This window comes from Camelus ferus, chromosome 23 (assembly GCF_009834535.1).
Source record: "Camelus ferus isolate YT-003-E chromosome 23, BCGSAC_Cfer_1.0, whole genome shotgun sequence".
NCBI lineage: Eukaryota > Metazoa > Chordata > Mammalia > Artiodactyla > Camelidae > Camelus > Camelus ferus.
In genome coordinates, this window is record NC_045718.1 from 7,889,204 (window position 1) to 7,906,604 (window position 17,401).

Below are 17,401 nucleotides of genomic sequence, written 5' to 3' on the forward strand. Positions count from 1 at the left end.
TGGCTAAGGAAATACTAAAAAGGATTTATATGTCAGACTATGTGACTAATAATTAAATATTCCTCCACCATTGGGCCCTTACTATTTGAGATGCTAGCCGTCGAATTCTTATTCACTGCATAACAGCACTGTGTTTAGCTTGCTGAAACCCGACTAAAATCCGGGTCTTCTGGCTTCTGCTTTAAGGCCATTCAGCAGTGTCATATCCAGTGTAAGCACAAACATTTACACACAGCTCTGAGAAACAGTGTCTGCGTATCCCAGAGCTATCCTGAAGATACTGAGAAGTGTCTTCAAGGCATAAAGCAGTAAGATACCTACAAAACTTCCTAAAATTGTATCCAAAACTCTGTTTCTTAGCAAAACTTACTAAAATTTCTCTTTACATACCTGGATATTCTTATTCTCTAGGAGTTTTTTGGGTTTTTTATTCTCTCTCTCATCTTTTTCCAGTGCTCCAGTTTTATACATTATTTTAACCAGGACCGCAGCTTCCCCAGAGCAGGTCAACACAAAGAATTTCTGCTGAGCAGCCTGGAGAGGGAGGAAGCTATAAACACATATGCTATGGTATTTTCACCTGTGCCATAGAGTTTTCATCAGCCCCATTAGAGGTTCTGACTCCTCATGTTAGAAACTCCGGAAAGTGAGGGTTAGAGAAAACACATAACTTGCCCCAGGGTACTGTTCTGGTTAATGCTGCTGCCCCAGTCACCCCAGAGTTCAGTGGTGTACAATAACCATTTCAGTAGTCATGCGGACTCCAAGGGTCAGGAATTTGGACAGGGTGCAGCAGGGTGATGTCTGGGGCCACAGCTGGGAAGGTGTGAATGCTGGGGTGATGGACGTCTGAGCTGTAATCTTCAGCAGACATCTTCATTCACGTGTGCGGTAGCTGATGTGGCCGTGGACCAGCCTCTCACCTGGTCTGTCGGCTGGAACACTTGCCGTGGCCCTTCCAGACACTCTCTTTACATGCACAAGTTTAGGCTTCCTCAAAGCGTGGAGGGTGGGTTCCAAGGACGAATACTGCAAGGAAGCAGAGCTGTGTGCACCACTTTTATGATTAAGGCATGAAACCTGCAAGTGTCGCTTCCACAGGACTCCCTTTGCTGGCTGAGGCAGTCATAAAGGTCTGCCCAGGTTCAGGGGGAAGGGATCCTTACCGCTAAGTGGGTGAATGTCAAGGTGCGCTGTGTGAGGAGCACGGAGGACGGGAGTTATTGCTGCAGCCACATCTCTGGAAAACACTCTCTTCCAGGATCACAGAGGTGGTGAGTAGCTGCGTAGGGATTTGAACTAAGTTTTTCCTGAGCCCGGTTCCTATCACTTTTAATCACTATCCCCAAATCCACTCTCCAGGGTAAATAAAAATTGTCACAGTGTACAGTTGTATTTGTTACATTTTAGATATCAGCACATAATTGAAAAGGAAATGCATTTGCAAAAATGTTGAAGTATACAAGAAAAAAATTTGTCAAAAAAACATTTTAAATGTACCATTTTCCAAATAATAATGGGGAGGACTTTATTTCCTTTCAAGACCACGTCTTTCTAAAGTGAGTGTGGGGGTTTGGCTTACAGGGAGTTACTCTGATACTTCTAAATGAAATGTCAAATATAATTTAATGCTTGAAACCTGAAGCAAGCCTGACTACATTTAGAGTTTGACAGCTTGCTGTGTTTCTGTTAAGCTATCTATCCATGGGGATCAAACACTATGTTTAATGGAGAAGTCTGTGAGGTGATATCTGCGGGTATATGTATACATGAGTTATTGATGAATAATAATAACACTTGCTTATTGAGTGCTTACTGTGTGCCTTGTTCCTTTCACAGTTGATCATTTTGAATGTCTTCAGTAACTGTGCGGGAAAGTTGCTGTCATTTCATTCTGACAGTTGGAGAGGCTTAGAGATGTTTTTTGATAACTTTGTCTGAGGTCAGACAGCTGGGCAGAGCAGCCTACTTGAACTATTTCATCCTGCTTCTGTAATGTATGAAGCAGGGCAATCTCATTCACAGTTGGATTATCCAAACTTCAGCTCTGCCCAGGGTGGCACTCGAATGTGATCCAACCTGGCCCGGCCTGCCTTGAGGAGCAAGGCGAGCAGCATCGGTGAAGCTACAATCTTCATGAGCATCTCCATCAAGTCACTGTAGCTGAGGAAATGCTTGGCAAATAGGATTTCTTTTGTCGCTTGTGAAGACCTGTGAGTTACCACGATCCACACGTTATAGAAGAGGAGTGGCTTCCGAACTAAAGTGGAGCACGGCTGTCACTTTCATTTCACTGCAGGGAAGCGTGTGTCTTCTTGTCCATTAGTGCTTTTCCCTGTAGCAGAAGCACACAGACTCAGACACACACACACTCACACTTAGAGTGAGAGGGGAGAAGTAGGTGGAAGGAGTGATGGGGCTCATTGCTTCCTTTAACCCTGCTTTTCAGACATAGAATTTGTGCTCATGGAAGACGGAAACCCGCGTAGGAATGCTCTGGGTTAGTGCGACAGCGAGCCTCTTGTGTGTTAGTGCAGCATCTGGTGAATCCGGAGCATTAATACAAGGATGAACTGAACCGTTCCTTCCTTAATTTAAAATTCTGAGGATAAATACAGACCCAGTTATGTAAGCGATGTTCATGACATGGTGAGGAAGTGGCCTGTGGAGCTCGACTCCTGAAATGTCAGAAAGGACTTGGGTTTTCTTTTCTTCCACAGTCTGGTGGAAAACTTCCCCGACACCTACTTTCAGTTGATAAGAACCCCTTTCTTCTCCTGTTGGGTACTCTTTTGTGATTCTAAAATCTGTTTCCTGTGGTCTAACCATAGAAATCTTTACTTGAACTATCAATGGTTTAGTTGCTATTAGGGGATCATTTTCAGAACATTTTGGCAATTAACATTTAGCTGAAACTCACAGGTTGGCCTGACAGCTCACCTGTGACTAGCAGACGATGCTCTGAGTTTTTACAATTCTGAGCTTTCAACTCAAGATACCATCTTGTGGTGCTCCTTGGAATGCCGTGTGCAGTTTTGGCTGCCACGTAGCAAGAAAAACATAACAGCACTGATGAAAGTCCAGGGCAAATAACCAAACAGGAAAAGAAAAGATTCTCCAAATAGGGACATACTAAAAGGATCTGAACTAAGTTTGGAAATAAAATCTTAAAGAATACGAGGAACAGAGGGATACGGTTGAAGTCTAGAAGCGAACAGGTGAATCGAATCTGTGTGAGGTTTCCATATCAGGTAGTTAGCAGAGGTACAGACTGAAAACATAAATCGATTAACATTTTGGAAGTAAAATCAAGAATAGTATATTCAGGTGGAGTTGTTAAGAGGGAGCCAGTTGCATTCGGGGTGTTTTTCTAACTTCTGGAGTTTTCCATCCTGGTAGATCCCCATGGTGTCCCATCACAAAGCGTCTCCTGGTGACATAGGTGGAAATCTGGGCATGCTGCCCCAGCACGACGTTGCTCACATGCTTACCTGCCTTGTCTTTCCCTTCGTTCTCAATGTGGGAATATTTATAGATTATCTGTGGTCATTTGTTATTTTTGATTCCTTTCTCTTAGCAGTTCTCATAAAGAAATGCATGACATTTATTATTGACACAAAGACCAGTATAATTTTTTTTAAAAAGCTCATGAAAATGATTATAGGCAACCTCTATTGCCAAGTTTAAATCAATCTAGCCTATTTAATCTATGTCTCTCTTTACTTAATTCTATACCTCGATCTATAATTTATTAACTGTATTGTTATGAGACCCATTTCCTTGGTTTATGAAGTAAGTTTTCTACTTGATACTAAAGCCTTATATTCTGATCTGATTTTTCGGTGTTCTTTCTGCTGGCGCTGGCTCCCTGAATGCCTAGGGTATATGTGTGCATCAAGCGACTGCAATCTGGGGGCATTGGACATAAACTGCTAATCGCACCAGCGAGGAGCTAATGGTTTGGCAGAAGAGCTGTGAGTGATGGAGCCAGGCCTCCGGTTACTGTGCTTTGCCTGTTGAACTTTAGTAAGTTCAGAGCCCTGAACAGGTGGTTTAGCACTTACCCGCTCAGTTCCAGGCACCCACCTTGCGAGGACCTCATGTGCTGTGGTGAATTTGGCAGGTTTCCCGCATTTGTTTGGCATTTAAGGAAAATCAAGCTATAATCTTTAGGAATAGCAAAGGTGTTAGAACTGTGGAACAGACTTCAGGCTTTAAGACAGAAACAAGGCTGATCTGATCCGAACAGGGACACCAGTTTCATAGACAAGACGAATTATACTTAGGGAACAAAACAAACACTGAATAAAAATCAGTGCCATTGATTTAGTCAAAGCATTCCTCATAAGGGTCCGGGAAGATAGTCACATGCTGACAATCGGGGATGAAATCTGAGATACAGAGGGAAATGATGCTTGAATCTTCTGACAGAATATTACATTTTTTTCACTTGCTCCTTATGTCTGCGACATAATTGAATGTTCTTTAATATGTCTCTCTTCCCCCAAGCAAGTGTGCCCTGACCCAGTTACAGAACATTTGTGGCAATTTTAGATGAAGGGTGGAGGGGGAGGGTCATGAGTCTGAGATAGTAAAAGAAAATTTAATTTACTTGGTAGGTCTCCCTGCCTGTTTGAAGTCTTCTGGCACAGCACTGCTTAGCCTGAGTCTTTATTTTAGCTTGAAAAATAACATTTGTTAAAATAACAAGTTCATGGGGCTGATCTTTGGTGAAGGATTTTATTTGAAAATAAAGATTACTCCAATCCTACTTAATTTGTAAAGTGCTCAGAAATAAACTACAGTCATATGTTGTATCTATCGTTCAGTCTAATACAAGTAAACAGAGATTCTGGGGTTGCAGCTTTATCTGAGACCCCCTGGGAAGTGCTTTGGAGGAAGAAATGCCTGCAATAAAAAAACAAAAACAAAAAGGAGGAAAAAAGCATTTAACCTGTATAAAACATAACCTTTTTCTCCCATTTGTTTTGCAACTAAAATTATCTGAAGACATGAGTATCCATTTCTAATCTCCAAATAGCTAGATGTACACGCGACGTTAACATGACAAATAGAATATAGCGTTCACATTGTATTAGCTTGGAAGGAAGGAAACCACGCACATATGCTCACTAAGATGTACATTCCGGCTGGAGAAATCTTCAGAATTGTGCTGAAAAGTAAAAACTAGCACTCAGATTGGTGGGGGAAGGAAGTTCACTGAAGTTACTTGTTTTTTAGGGAGACAGGGTCCTGTAGGAGAGTGTGTTTCAAATTGTCATAGGCTTCACCTGGGAAATACATGCTTCACCTGGGAATCTTGTTCAAATGCAGATTTTAATTCAGCAGGTCTGAGATGAGACCTGAGTCTGTTTCTAATAAGTTCCCAGGTGAGGCCAGTGCGGCTGGTCTGAGGGTCATACTTTGAGGGAAAAGCAGTTGCAGAGGAGGCTACCTATGTATGTGCTAAGGGTAAATCCTAGTCTGTTCACTTGCTGAGCTTAACCTCTCTGAGCTCCAGCGTGCTTACCTGTCCGATTGACCCTATTTAAAGGAAGATTGTAAACCTACTAACGTTAGTAAAGCTTTTTTTTTTTTTTTGCATGACTGCTATAAGCCATGTCAGTATAAAGACTTTTTGAAATTAACTGAAACCTCACAGAGCATCATTATCATTACTTTTGGTGGAATGTGCCCATTGTTTAAGGAGAATTCGTTGAATTGTTCCAGATACAGGAAGAAAGAGAAATAAGGAAGTTGAATGGATACAACAAAGAGAGTCACAGGTGGAGACTGATGGAGCGGGGTTCTCAGAGCCTGGTCTGCCCAGCAGCACGAGCCTCACTGGGCAACTTGAAAGAAATGCAGATTCTCAGACCCCATCCCAGACTTACTGAATCAGGGGCAGCCCAGCCCCGTGTGACCCACACGACCTCCAGGCGGTTCTCATGCACGTTGAGGAGCGAGGACCCCTGAGGAGGAGCAGGAGACCCCACATCTGGGTGGAGGGGGAGGCTCTGTGGTCTTGGGCTCAGTAAACCACTCCTGACCGCGCTCCGCAAAGTGGCCCAGTTGCATTCTCTGAGCCCAGCTCTTCACATCAGTCAAGGGTTCCACTCAGAAAGTATTAATGTGCATTACTAATGAAGTAGCAGGAAGTTAAATAATCAGGAGCCCAGGCAAGAGGTGCTGATGGGGTGGATACAAGGGCAGACATGAATAAAAAAATAAACAGGAAGATTTGGTGGAATCTAGGAGTAAAGAAAAGCTGATCTAAACAGAATCAGATCAGTGACGAGCATCCAAAATATTTATAATGACACAGGCACAATATACTCATGCCTTGATATTTCTCTTAGATACAGTGATGAAACAGAGACTGTTACTCTGGCAAAGGAAGCTTCAAAGAAACTATCACAATTTTCTAACTGTATCAGAGTGTAGAGAATGGTGCAACCAAAAATAGCCACAGATTCAGGAGCCTTCAGTGAACCAGGACAGAAACATAGGACTTAAAAGACTGTGGATGTGCACAGTCGTTAGAAGGTCCAACCACGGCTGCGCCTATGAATTCTAGCCTGTGATGTCTGCATTTTAATGTCGCTCTTGAGCTCTGGAAATCTGTTTGTCACACACTGCTTTCACTCAGGCACCTACTTGTGTCTGTCTGTCTCCACCCACAAGGCATGACATTGAACATTTCTTAAAATAGAAGAAAAAACCAGCTTTATGGGGGATGATGCAACATCTCTTGGTTTCTGAACAAAATGTTTTGCATTTCAACAAGGTCTCGGAAATCAGAGACTGTCATGATGTGCAGGCGGTGATTTGAGATAAGCTGCATAACCAAACGTTTTTAAGTTCTCGTATTGGGTGTGTATCGGGTCGGGGGAGGAGGGGGAGGAGGGGGAAGACAGGGAGAAAGGGAGAGCAGTGTGTATACTGTTTTACGTACATTCATTGAGTTAGAAAATCATGCTGTATCTTAGTGAGGTGAGCGTTGTAGAAAACCAGGGCCCTGTTTGCTTGTGGCCCCGAGTGAGCAAGAGCAGTGCGTGACCTGTTCAAGCCACGAGGTGCAGCTCAGACCTGTTCTCTGCAGGTTGGGCCATCTCGGCGCTGCTGGCCTGTTTCTAAGAAAGAAGCACTGCGGATGTGGGAAAGAATCAGGTCAGGACTGTGTGTCTGCTGCCCTCAGCTGAGTTTCCCTGTAGAATGTTCTGTCATTGTGTTTCCTTGGTGATACGTTTCCATTTTTCTAAAGGGAAAAGGGGAAGGATAAAAGAGCAGAGACCTAATTGTGGAATCTCCTATCTCTAAACTACTCTCTGCATCTTGCTTAAGGGTCTTTTTCTGGCTTCATGAAAGGGGTCCTCTCTCCCTTGGCCAACGTGATTGAGGATGTCCCTTCTATAAGCAGAGAAGAGATACTTATGGCGAATGAGGCATTTTTTTGGTGAAGGGTGTGTAAAACTCTTGTTTTTATACTGTAGGAAAACTAGTCCAGTTTTACTCATATACTTTATTATTTCATGGGTTTCACCTCACTGGATCGATTACCTTAATTTTATATGCTATCGGACAATGAGGTCAGAATCTGGTGTTTTCATCTTTATATCTGTTTCTAGTATATTGACTGGCACTCAGTATTAGTTGAATGAATAAACAAATCAATGAATAAATATTTAGCATTTCTTAAAATGACATTGGAGAGATAGTAGATGATGGGTCTATTTTTGAACAGCAATTGGGGTGAACTTTGAGAAATTGAAAATCACATTATTTGGAGTTGGAATGAATATTGTAATAAATATTTGTTGAATGAATGTGAATTAAACTGGATTCTGTCTGTCGTTTTACCAATGAGCGAACAAAAGGGGTTAACTGATTTTCTGATGGTTCCGTTTCTAGTTAGTCACAGGACTGGCACTGGGATACACTTTTGACATATTTCTATTATAGGAAATTGTAAACATTTATGAAAGTAGGGGAGATGTTATAATAAATGTCATGTCTCCATCAGTGTCTCCAAGCATATTCTATTCATCTATTCAGTAGTGTTTTATCAACGCCCATCTCTACCCTCTGCTGTTTCCAGATTATTTTTATGCAAATCCCAGAAAGCATTTCATTTGCAAACATTTTAGTATTTAGCTCTAAATGTTAGAGACAAAATATCCACAGTACCATTAATTAATTAATACTTCCTTGTTATCATTTAATATCCAGTCAGTGTTCACATTTTCTTGTTTGTCTTAGACATTTTCTTTTAGTTTTCATTTGTTTGGACTGGAATTCAAATAAAGTCCATACACAGTAATTAATTATATCTGTTAAGTATTTTTTATTCTGGAAATTCTTCCTCCCCCTGTCCCCCAGTCTCCCTTTGATTTTTAAGTTGCTCATGAAACTGGGGTCATTTGTCCTGTTTTCCCAAATTTGAATTTTGCTGGTTGCCTAAAATATAATTTTCTAAGATAAAAATGATCATTTAGGACCCATTTAAAAAAAAAAAAAACTTTGTGGTGAAGGATACACATATATTGAAAATTGTTTCCCTAGTGTATATTCTTCTAAAGTTTGAAAAAGTTGTGCCATGAAATTTATTTCTATTCGAAAAACATTCAAAAATAACATCTCAAGGAAGTTTTACCACAGGATTCCTTAAATGACCTTATTAATTTTCTAAAGTGTTTATTTCTCTTTTCTCTTTGATACTTGGATTAAGGCCAACTTTTAATTAATGAAGAAAAAATACAAATCAGAACTGTGACAGGAACTTTCATAATGCTTAAGTGTTTCTTTACTGATTAGAGCAAATCCAAAGCAGTTAATTTTTATAATTATTCAGTTTTTTATTAACCATTCAGAACATGAACCAAATGGAGACGAAAATCCCCAGTCTCTTAAGAACTTACAGCAATAAAACTCTCAGTGTTGCTGGTTGGTGGTCTTTCTGAGCACAGGACACCATTGTTTGCCTTTTCTGGTTTACATAACCCAGGTTTTATCTCTGTAGGCTTCTGAGACTCCCAGAGATTTATACTGGTAAATTGGAGTCAACTTGTGAATTTTCAGTTTATTTCATAAAAACAAAAAGACTAAAATATGTGTTAAAGGAATGTGGAGTATAAACTGCAGATCACACGTAGCGAGAATTAGCTAATCCATCTGAACGGCAATGATACCGGAACAACTGATGCTACACTGAAAATTTCCCTAAAAACAAAGTAATCTTCCTCATTAGAGATTTCTGTTCTCCTTTTGCTCCTTTGCTGACCTGACTTTTCTCTGGGCATTTTAATTTCTGCAGCTGTGAAAACACTGGCATCTGAAACAGGCCTTCCTGAGAGGCCAGAGGAAGTGCGTGTTTGATTCCTTTTCATTAGAAACACTTAGGAGGGAAGGCTGGGTGAAGGGTACCTGAGGACTCTCTGAACTGTACAGTAATTTCAGTTTTTCTTTAACTTTGAAACTATTCCAAAAGAGAAAGAGATTTTAAAAACTTGAGTTTTATTAATTTCGATCTATACTACTAAAATTTCATCAAAATAGTAAATACATAGTCACCCATGCTTTCTTCAGCTGACAGCAATTTAACATTTAAAAAATAAAATCAGAAAGGAGGAATATATTTGGCTTATATTTGGCATTTTAGTGAAACAAAATGGTTATTTTGTCTGTTTCAAGGGTAAAACCATTTACTGAGTGTTTTCCTCTCGAAAGGGATGTCTGCTTAATGGCCACCTTATATTTTCACAAAAATAAAGTTATCATAGAATCCAAAAAAACCCAGCTCTTATAAGATGAGTTATTTACTTTATGAAAAGGGTAAAAAATTAATCATGAAATTCTGTGACCCAAGCAATTATTATATCATAACATTGGAACAAACTAGAACAATTGGAGATGTGTTCTTCTCAGTAGCCGAGGCTTCTAGACGGTTGAGGGTTTACACTTTAAGCATGGAAGTTTTCACAATTTTGAATTTGTCATGTTCCTTTCTGAAGTTAGTATTTAACCCTTTCCTGATGACTCTGGATTCTGAGTCTTACACTGTCTTCAGACTTAAACTTCTCAATTCTATTTTTCATAGGACTTCCAGGGACATCTCATTAAATATAAGAACAAACAAACAAACATTTTTTTAACCTCCTTCCGTGGTTTTCTCCAACCTTCAGGATGAAGCCCTAGCTCCCCCCGTGACAGATGGCACTCTGATGCCTGGTCCCTAAGGTCCCCCTGTTTGCACCTTTTCCTACTCCTCCTTGGCTGGGGTTCTTGTCATACAGGCCAGTTCTCACTCACTTTTTCTGTCACACAGAGTGCGACTATTGCCTGGAATGCCTTCCTCTACTCCTGTCTTGGAGTAAATAGAAAAGATTTAAAACAGGCAGACCTCCCTTCCTTCCTCCTCTTCCCTCTTCCTTCAGGGTACCAGAGATACAGGTGACCACTGTCACTTTGCGTGTGATGCTGTATGGTAATTGACTATTTGTTTGTCATCATATAAGATGGTACATATTATGGACACAGACCATTTACCATTTTTTTTTTTCTTTTTTCTTTTAGCATCTAGCATTGCTATCCTACCCATAAGAACCAATCAACAAATAGTGGTGGCTGTTGAATGATTCAGTATGACATCATAATTACTGGAGTTTACTGAAGAATCGAGGGCTATAGTGGATTATGTCAAATGCTGTGGTTTTGTAATGATGGAGCTTTCATGCTGTGGCCATTCTGAACATTCCTTCTTTGATTGTCATTTGCCAATTCTTGATCCTTCAGTGTATCTGTCCATGGTAGCTAAATCTTTTTCTGATTTGGTAAGTTTCATGTACTTTTTGTTTGCTTCTCAAGTGAGAATGTGAGAATATTCTATTTGTGGCTAGAACTATTTGCTTCTAAGTTTGCTGATTCTATTAAAGAACTGATTAAATGTGATGATTAATTTTATAGCACCGTTGGTTTGATATGTCTTCCTTGAATTCTTGGTTATCTCAATACAATCAACCATTGTTTTTGTATCATTCAATAATAGCTTCTGTTACTTTTCTGCAACAAGCAAACTGCTATTATGTACTATAAGCATGCACTTACTGAAACAAGTTTAACCAGGTCATTTCAATGTTAAGAGCAAAACAAAGTCAACAAAAATTTTAACTTAAAATTCACAAGGGTAAGTGAAAAAGAATTCAACACCAACCTCTGATTCTGTTTATGGAAAGATAGTTAAACCATATTATGTTATCTCAAATGATTAGAATACTTTTTAAAATAAGAGTTGGAATGATTATTTTTAGAGTTTCATAACAACCAGTTTTCTAAGTGAAACCATATGAAGGTAGAATATTTTCCTGTCTTATAAATGAGAAAACTGGTACACAGGAAACTAAATATTTGGATTCACCCCTCAATTTTGGCCGTGTTTAGTGGGAATACTACCTCTTTTCATTAACCTTGTTTCAAAGGCAGTGATCATTTAACTCGCCTTCCCCATAACCTGTTTTGTTTTTTTTTTTAAATTAAAATATCAGGTGCTTTATCACACAGTAGATTTAGGTGTCACTTCTTTGGGGGTCTTGTATTCATCCTGACTATGGGACTTAAATTCATCTTCTCAAACAGTTTTCTTGTTAAACGTTCTCAGCAAAGTGCCCTGGGTTGACAAACTGAAGTGCATATTGGGCATTTCAACATGAGCAGAAGGAGTGTGGAGAGGATGCTGCATAAACTTGTTTTACTCAACCTTGAGGAAATGTTAATTCCCTCTTCAAATGAAGTGCACCAAGTGTATGTGCAGCGTTCCCGAGAGCCTCCTAATGAACTGAGAAGCAAACAGTCTGAGGTGGGAAGAAATACGTTTCATCAGCCCCCTGGGCAGCGATGATTCTCCTCAGCTTGTCACACATACTTGATTCTGATTAAAACAAGGCAGATGAGCTAACTATTTGAACCGTTCCTGATAAAGAAATTGCTCTTGTCTCTGGTAGAGTCTCAGATCTCACATCATTTAGATTGCATGTCTTGTTTGTTAAAATACAGGCTAGCAAAGTGCACGGAATAATTAGAGGAACGTCTTTCAGAGGCTGTGACTGGAAGAGAAGCCATCATTTTAAATGACCCAGATGACAGAGGTGACAAGGTTGATGTGATGTCCTGGCTAAAGGGGCATTCGAAACTTGGGGTTAAAGTAGACTCTTCTTTAAATTGCTCTACTCCTTTTCAACATTTCTTGTAGTTGGGTTAAGAAAAGTTACGAAGGTAGCTGATGTTTAAGGAGAGAGGAAACTGGGTCTTTGGGAGAAACACAGAGGCAACGCAGGGATTTCTGGGTTAAGATTTATGTGCTACAAAAAACACATGAAGGGCAACAAGACAAAAAGGTGAGGAGAGTTCCCAGGCCCCCTTTATGTGCTGCTGTCCCCACTGCAGGTCTGAGTGGAGGAGGGGCAGCTGGAGGCTGGTTTGCTACCGCAGGGCGCCTGTGAACAAGCCCGCTTCCCAGCACGGGAAGTCGGCTGACGTCGACCACAACAGCGAGGCTTTTCAGAGGCAGCCCACAGAACTCTGACCGGAGCCCTGCTCTGCCGCACTAGCAGTCAGTTGAGGTGACTGTGTAGTTAGTACGATGCTTTGTGTTTTACGGAGCAAGTTCAGCAGGTAATCTCGTGGGGTGTCCGCAAGGATTTGGGGAGGCATCGTTACCCTTTATGGAGGAGGCGCACAGAGGTGGTTCCGTAGTCGCTGAGTAACCAGAACATGCAGCTGGATTTTTTTTTATTTCAAATCCAGAGCTATTCTACTGTTTCGCTGGTAGATTTTCTGGATTTTTACCTGAATGTCATAGTGGAATTTACTTTGACAGAGAGCATCTTGAAGTGATCAGGCAGTCATATCTGTTCCTACGTCTGTTTCTGTTTCTTGCCACTTACTTGTTACAGAGTGTGGCTTTTTCTCCTTATGCATCCTGCATTTCAAACTTCCCATCATAAAATATGATATAAAGATAGAATATGACTCTTTTATTCTATCTGACATATTTGAATGTGGTGTACTGCTGTCTTCTGTAGAGCTACCCTCTAATTTCATGTTAGGGTTGTTCTGTGTGTGATATCAAGTAATTCACTGCCCTTTGGGATATCCTGGTTATGAAAATGTTGATTTGTAGTTATAGAATTCTGGACTGTTGAGGACCCTGTTAAACAAAAGGTCTTAATGGTCATGTATTTTTATCTGAATAAGCCAAAATATTTTTTCATTGGGATCTTATTATTATACTTAATGTCTGCTTATAAATGCACACACACACGTACACTCTGACTTTCAGGACGACTATAAGGAATTCTACATCATTTTAAAGTGACACATAACATGTTCATGGAACATTTTAATAACCTACCCCTCACTCACAGCCTGTTTTACTCCCACAAGTTCACTCAGTGTAATTAATATCTCAATCTTTAGTCAGAGTATTTAATATTATGAAGGTATATATTCTACCTAACGTAATAAAACCTATAATATCAATATGATGTCAATAACATTTCCAGATAGATTTTTTTTTAAACTCTGAAAAATAAAGTTCAACTGGAAATTTATTTGAAAAATAGCAGGAAAATTCAGAAAAAGAAGAGTAATGCAGGAAGAGGATTTATTTTTAATCAAATATTGATTGTAATTTAAAGCTACAGGACATTTGGCACTGGCAGAGAGAGTGGAACAGAGGAGGGTGCAGGAACAGGTCCCTGTGAATATTCGTGCATGTGATGGTGGAGGTCAGGAACTAGTATTGGGGTAGCAGTGGTTCATGTGGAAAAGTCAAGATGGATCTCAGTCCTCGCAGCATGGGAGACTTTTCGTTTTTACTTGTACCATCTTGTCCTGTTTCACGTTTGTATTCTGTTCATGTTTTATTTTACAATAAAAGTAAGTTATTTTTTAAAAAAGCTAATGACCTCATAATTTGACTCCCTTCATTTGTGTTAATGCCAGTTTACTCTGTTGTTACCATGAAAAATGAGTGACTTCTTATTCTCATGGTTTCCTATTTTTGCTCTTTGTAAACCTTGATTATGTATTTTTAAATGTGGACTTGCAGGTTGACAACAACAACAAAATGCAGTGCTTAGAAAATGCAAAACTGTCAAGCAGTTCCTCTTAATGGGTAGTTTTAATCCCCCCTTTCCTTATATGATGCTTCTTGTGAACTGCTCTTGATTCTACTTTAAGCCTCTGATTTTATAAAGCTCAACTTTCTCTTATGATGCATGCCTGTGACCTTCCTACAGGCGAATACGATTTCTGCTACCACCTGATCTGTGGGTTCCTTTTCTGAGCTGAGCCTCTTACCGCCATGACTCAGTGTCAACATGACACTGCTCCTACCTGGTTAAAATCTGGGTGTCATTAACAGCACCTTGGAAACACTCCGTCTTCATCTAATAACAATTTGAAGTGAACTTGCATCATTGAAATTGTTACACGATCTTAGGACACAAGCATCCTACATGGAGAGCAACACTTCCTAGCAATGAAATATTTTCTGCCTGTCTTCTTTGGTGATATCATTGAAAGGGTGCTTTATAATTCCCCTAATTTATCCTGTAGATAAGTAAATATAGTTTTCTGTGGGATGAGATATATACATATATGTGTGTGTATGTCTCTGTGTGTTTATTGCCTAAAATAGTGTTTTACATTGTAAAGGGAGCTTAATAAATGTTCATCATAAGAATATTTGAAATACAAAGTAGACTAGTAGCTTACAGTAGGATTGGACAACCACTCAATTTTCTTTAAGCTGGGAATGTACATTGTTTTATTTAACTCAACTCTCATATTTAGTCCTTCCTGATAATTCTTCTAATCTGCCACCTCAATGTTCCTTTTCAGTTACATGAAAGAGAAACAAGAAGAGACATATGCTGAAATCTTAACCTGTTTTGTAAGACCTCTGGGTGGTGTTAGCTTTTAATGAAGAATAGTTAAAAAAGGCAAACATTTCAGACTGAATTGAGGACAAAGTTGAGTGTACTGCTCTAAGTAGATGTTACCTTCATAGGGACTTAACCACCAGAGCAAAGAAAATCTACTTCCAAAATCTGTTATATATATATTGACAGCATCTTGGAAACACTCTGTCATATATATATATATATATAAATTAAGATCAGTTTATGGTTCACAGCAAAATTGAGGGAAAGATATAAAGAGTTCACCTGGCTCCACAGGTGCATAGCCCGCCCCATTATCAACATTCCCTGAAGTGTCCATTTGCTACAATTGCTGAACTTACATTGACACATCATGATTATCCATGGTCCATAGTTTACCTTAGGGTTCAATCTTAGTGTTCTACAGTCTACAGCTTTTGACAAATATATAATAATATGCATCCACCATTATGATATAATATAGAGTATTTTCCCTACAGAAGAATCCTGTATGATCTGTCTATTCATTCTCCTGGTCCCCCAACCCCTGACTACCACTGATCTTTTTACTTTTTAAGTGAGCATTGGCTTCAACTTAAAATCACCTGTTACGTTAGCTTCTAACAAGAGAGTCAGCCTGTCCTTGGAAGCTTTGAATAACAGTTTTTATTAGACATATCCCTTGAGAATATGCAAATAAATAAAATATAATAATTGCCCTAGAAATTCTAAAATCATAATTGATCATTGAGGACTGGATGATTAGGGAAGGTTTAGACCAACTATGTCTTGGCTGAAGAATATGCAACTTCTAGAGAAAGGGGAAGGAATTCAGACCTTGGCAGCTCAGAAGCAAAGTGGGCTGAAGGATTTGGTCTTCCTTGCTCCTCTTTTAACCTGCATCTCAAACCTGGATATGACCACTTCAGTGTGAGAAAATTGCAGTTACTCCTACGGCAAATAGAAGTCAGGGGCCAGGTGCCCATGTGCTGAGGACACTGCCTCTGTCAGGTGTGTTTCTTGGATCAGTATGAGTTGCTGTAACAAAATTTCATAGACAGGGGGTGGCTTCTAAAGAACAGACATTTATTTCTCATAATTCTGTAGGCTGGAGTCAGAGATCAGGGGGCCTGCATGGTGGGGTTCTGGTGAGGGCCGTCTTCCAGGTTGCAGGCTGCCAACTTCTTGGAGCCTCATACGGTGGAAAGAGTGAGCTAGTTCTTTTCTTATGAAGGCCCTGACCCCATTCACAAGGGCTCCACCCTCAAGCCCTCATCACCTTCTAAAGTCCTCACCTCCACATTGCATCATGCTGGAGGTCAGATTACAGCGGATGCATTTGGGTGAAATACAACATTCAACCAATAACGGTTATTGGGGAGGAGGTGGTTCTCAAAGCAGCTGCCTTCAGGGTCTGGGACACACTGCTGTATGGAGGAGGAAAAGCAAGCATCTGAAGACAGCCAGTTCAAGCCAAATGCCATGTAGATAATAATTCCACATGAGGAACCCGAAGGATGATTTAAAACCTGTTGAATCACAGCAGCACCTTTTCTCCTCTGGGATGGAGTATTGCACAGCAAACAGTGGGTGGGTGGAGAAGAGCCAGGAGCTCCCCTTTGAACTGTGGTCCTCGTTCATCTTTTCTGTCGCAGCACACATGAGCACTGTCGCCATGGACCATCAGAGAAAATGGGTCTCAGAGGCAGCAAAGGAAAGACATCACTCTCCCTCACGGAAGTGAATCAGACTGTGAGAGAGGAGGAGGATGTAGCTGGAAGAGGCCCCCTCTTCCTGTCCGGGGGATTCTCATGCACCACGCCTTCTTCTGACTCAGTAGGACTCTCATCTTAAAATTTCATCCACAGTGAAACACAGTGTAGGGAGGGTGGTGAACATGAAGGAAATCAAATATAATCTCTGTAATCAGATTCTGGCTTGTGCTGGATACTAAAACCAAGAGGAATATATGAAAAAAAAAAAACAGGAGATAACATGAGATGGAGGTAAAACATAACTAAAACAGAAAGATAAATAGCCCTGACTATATATGGTGTAAAAACGCATTGGTCTTGCTAACAAGGAATAGTGGAAGGTACGTTGGCGTTTGTCAGTCATCAGTGGGTGGATCATTGAACCAGCCAGTGTGATTTCTGTCCTGTGTGACAGATTGATCAAGAAGACCCTACTAGAAATTTGACGATTCTGTGAAGTCTGGATAAAGATTTTTGGATTTACTCTGTAGTACCATTGAATTATGTAGAATATTGTCAGTACTTTAAAATTTAAATTATATTTGGCTGTTTTGATCATCAAAATATTTTATAAAAAACATTTCCCTCTTTTAAAATTAGGAAAGTGCCAGTAAAGATCTCACATGCACACATACACTTTTTACTATAATTCAGTGCTTTATACAAGTTCTCATTCTGCAATAAAATGGCAATATGCAGATGTTGCTG

General features: G+C 40.0%; 1 long non-coding RNA gene across 4 annotated transcripts in view; it reads left to right on the top strand.

Annotated features, from left to right (window-relative positions):
* LOC116659338 overlaps positions 1-17,401 on the top strand; it is a 329,390-nt gene that overhangs the window by 272,338 nt on the left and 39,651 nt on the right. For 3 of the 4 annotated variants that reach the window (XR_004314689.1, XR_004314687.1, XR_004314688.1), the window contains one exon: positions 10,573-10,951. The exons of the other annotated variant lie outside the window; for it this stretch is intronic. This is a non-coding gene — a long non-coding RNA (uncharacterized LOC116659338). Of the gene's footprint in view, positions 1-10,572; positions 10,952-17,401 lie in introns of those variants that run through there. 4 annotated transcript variants of the gene reach the window in all.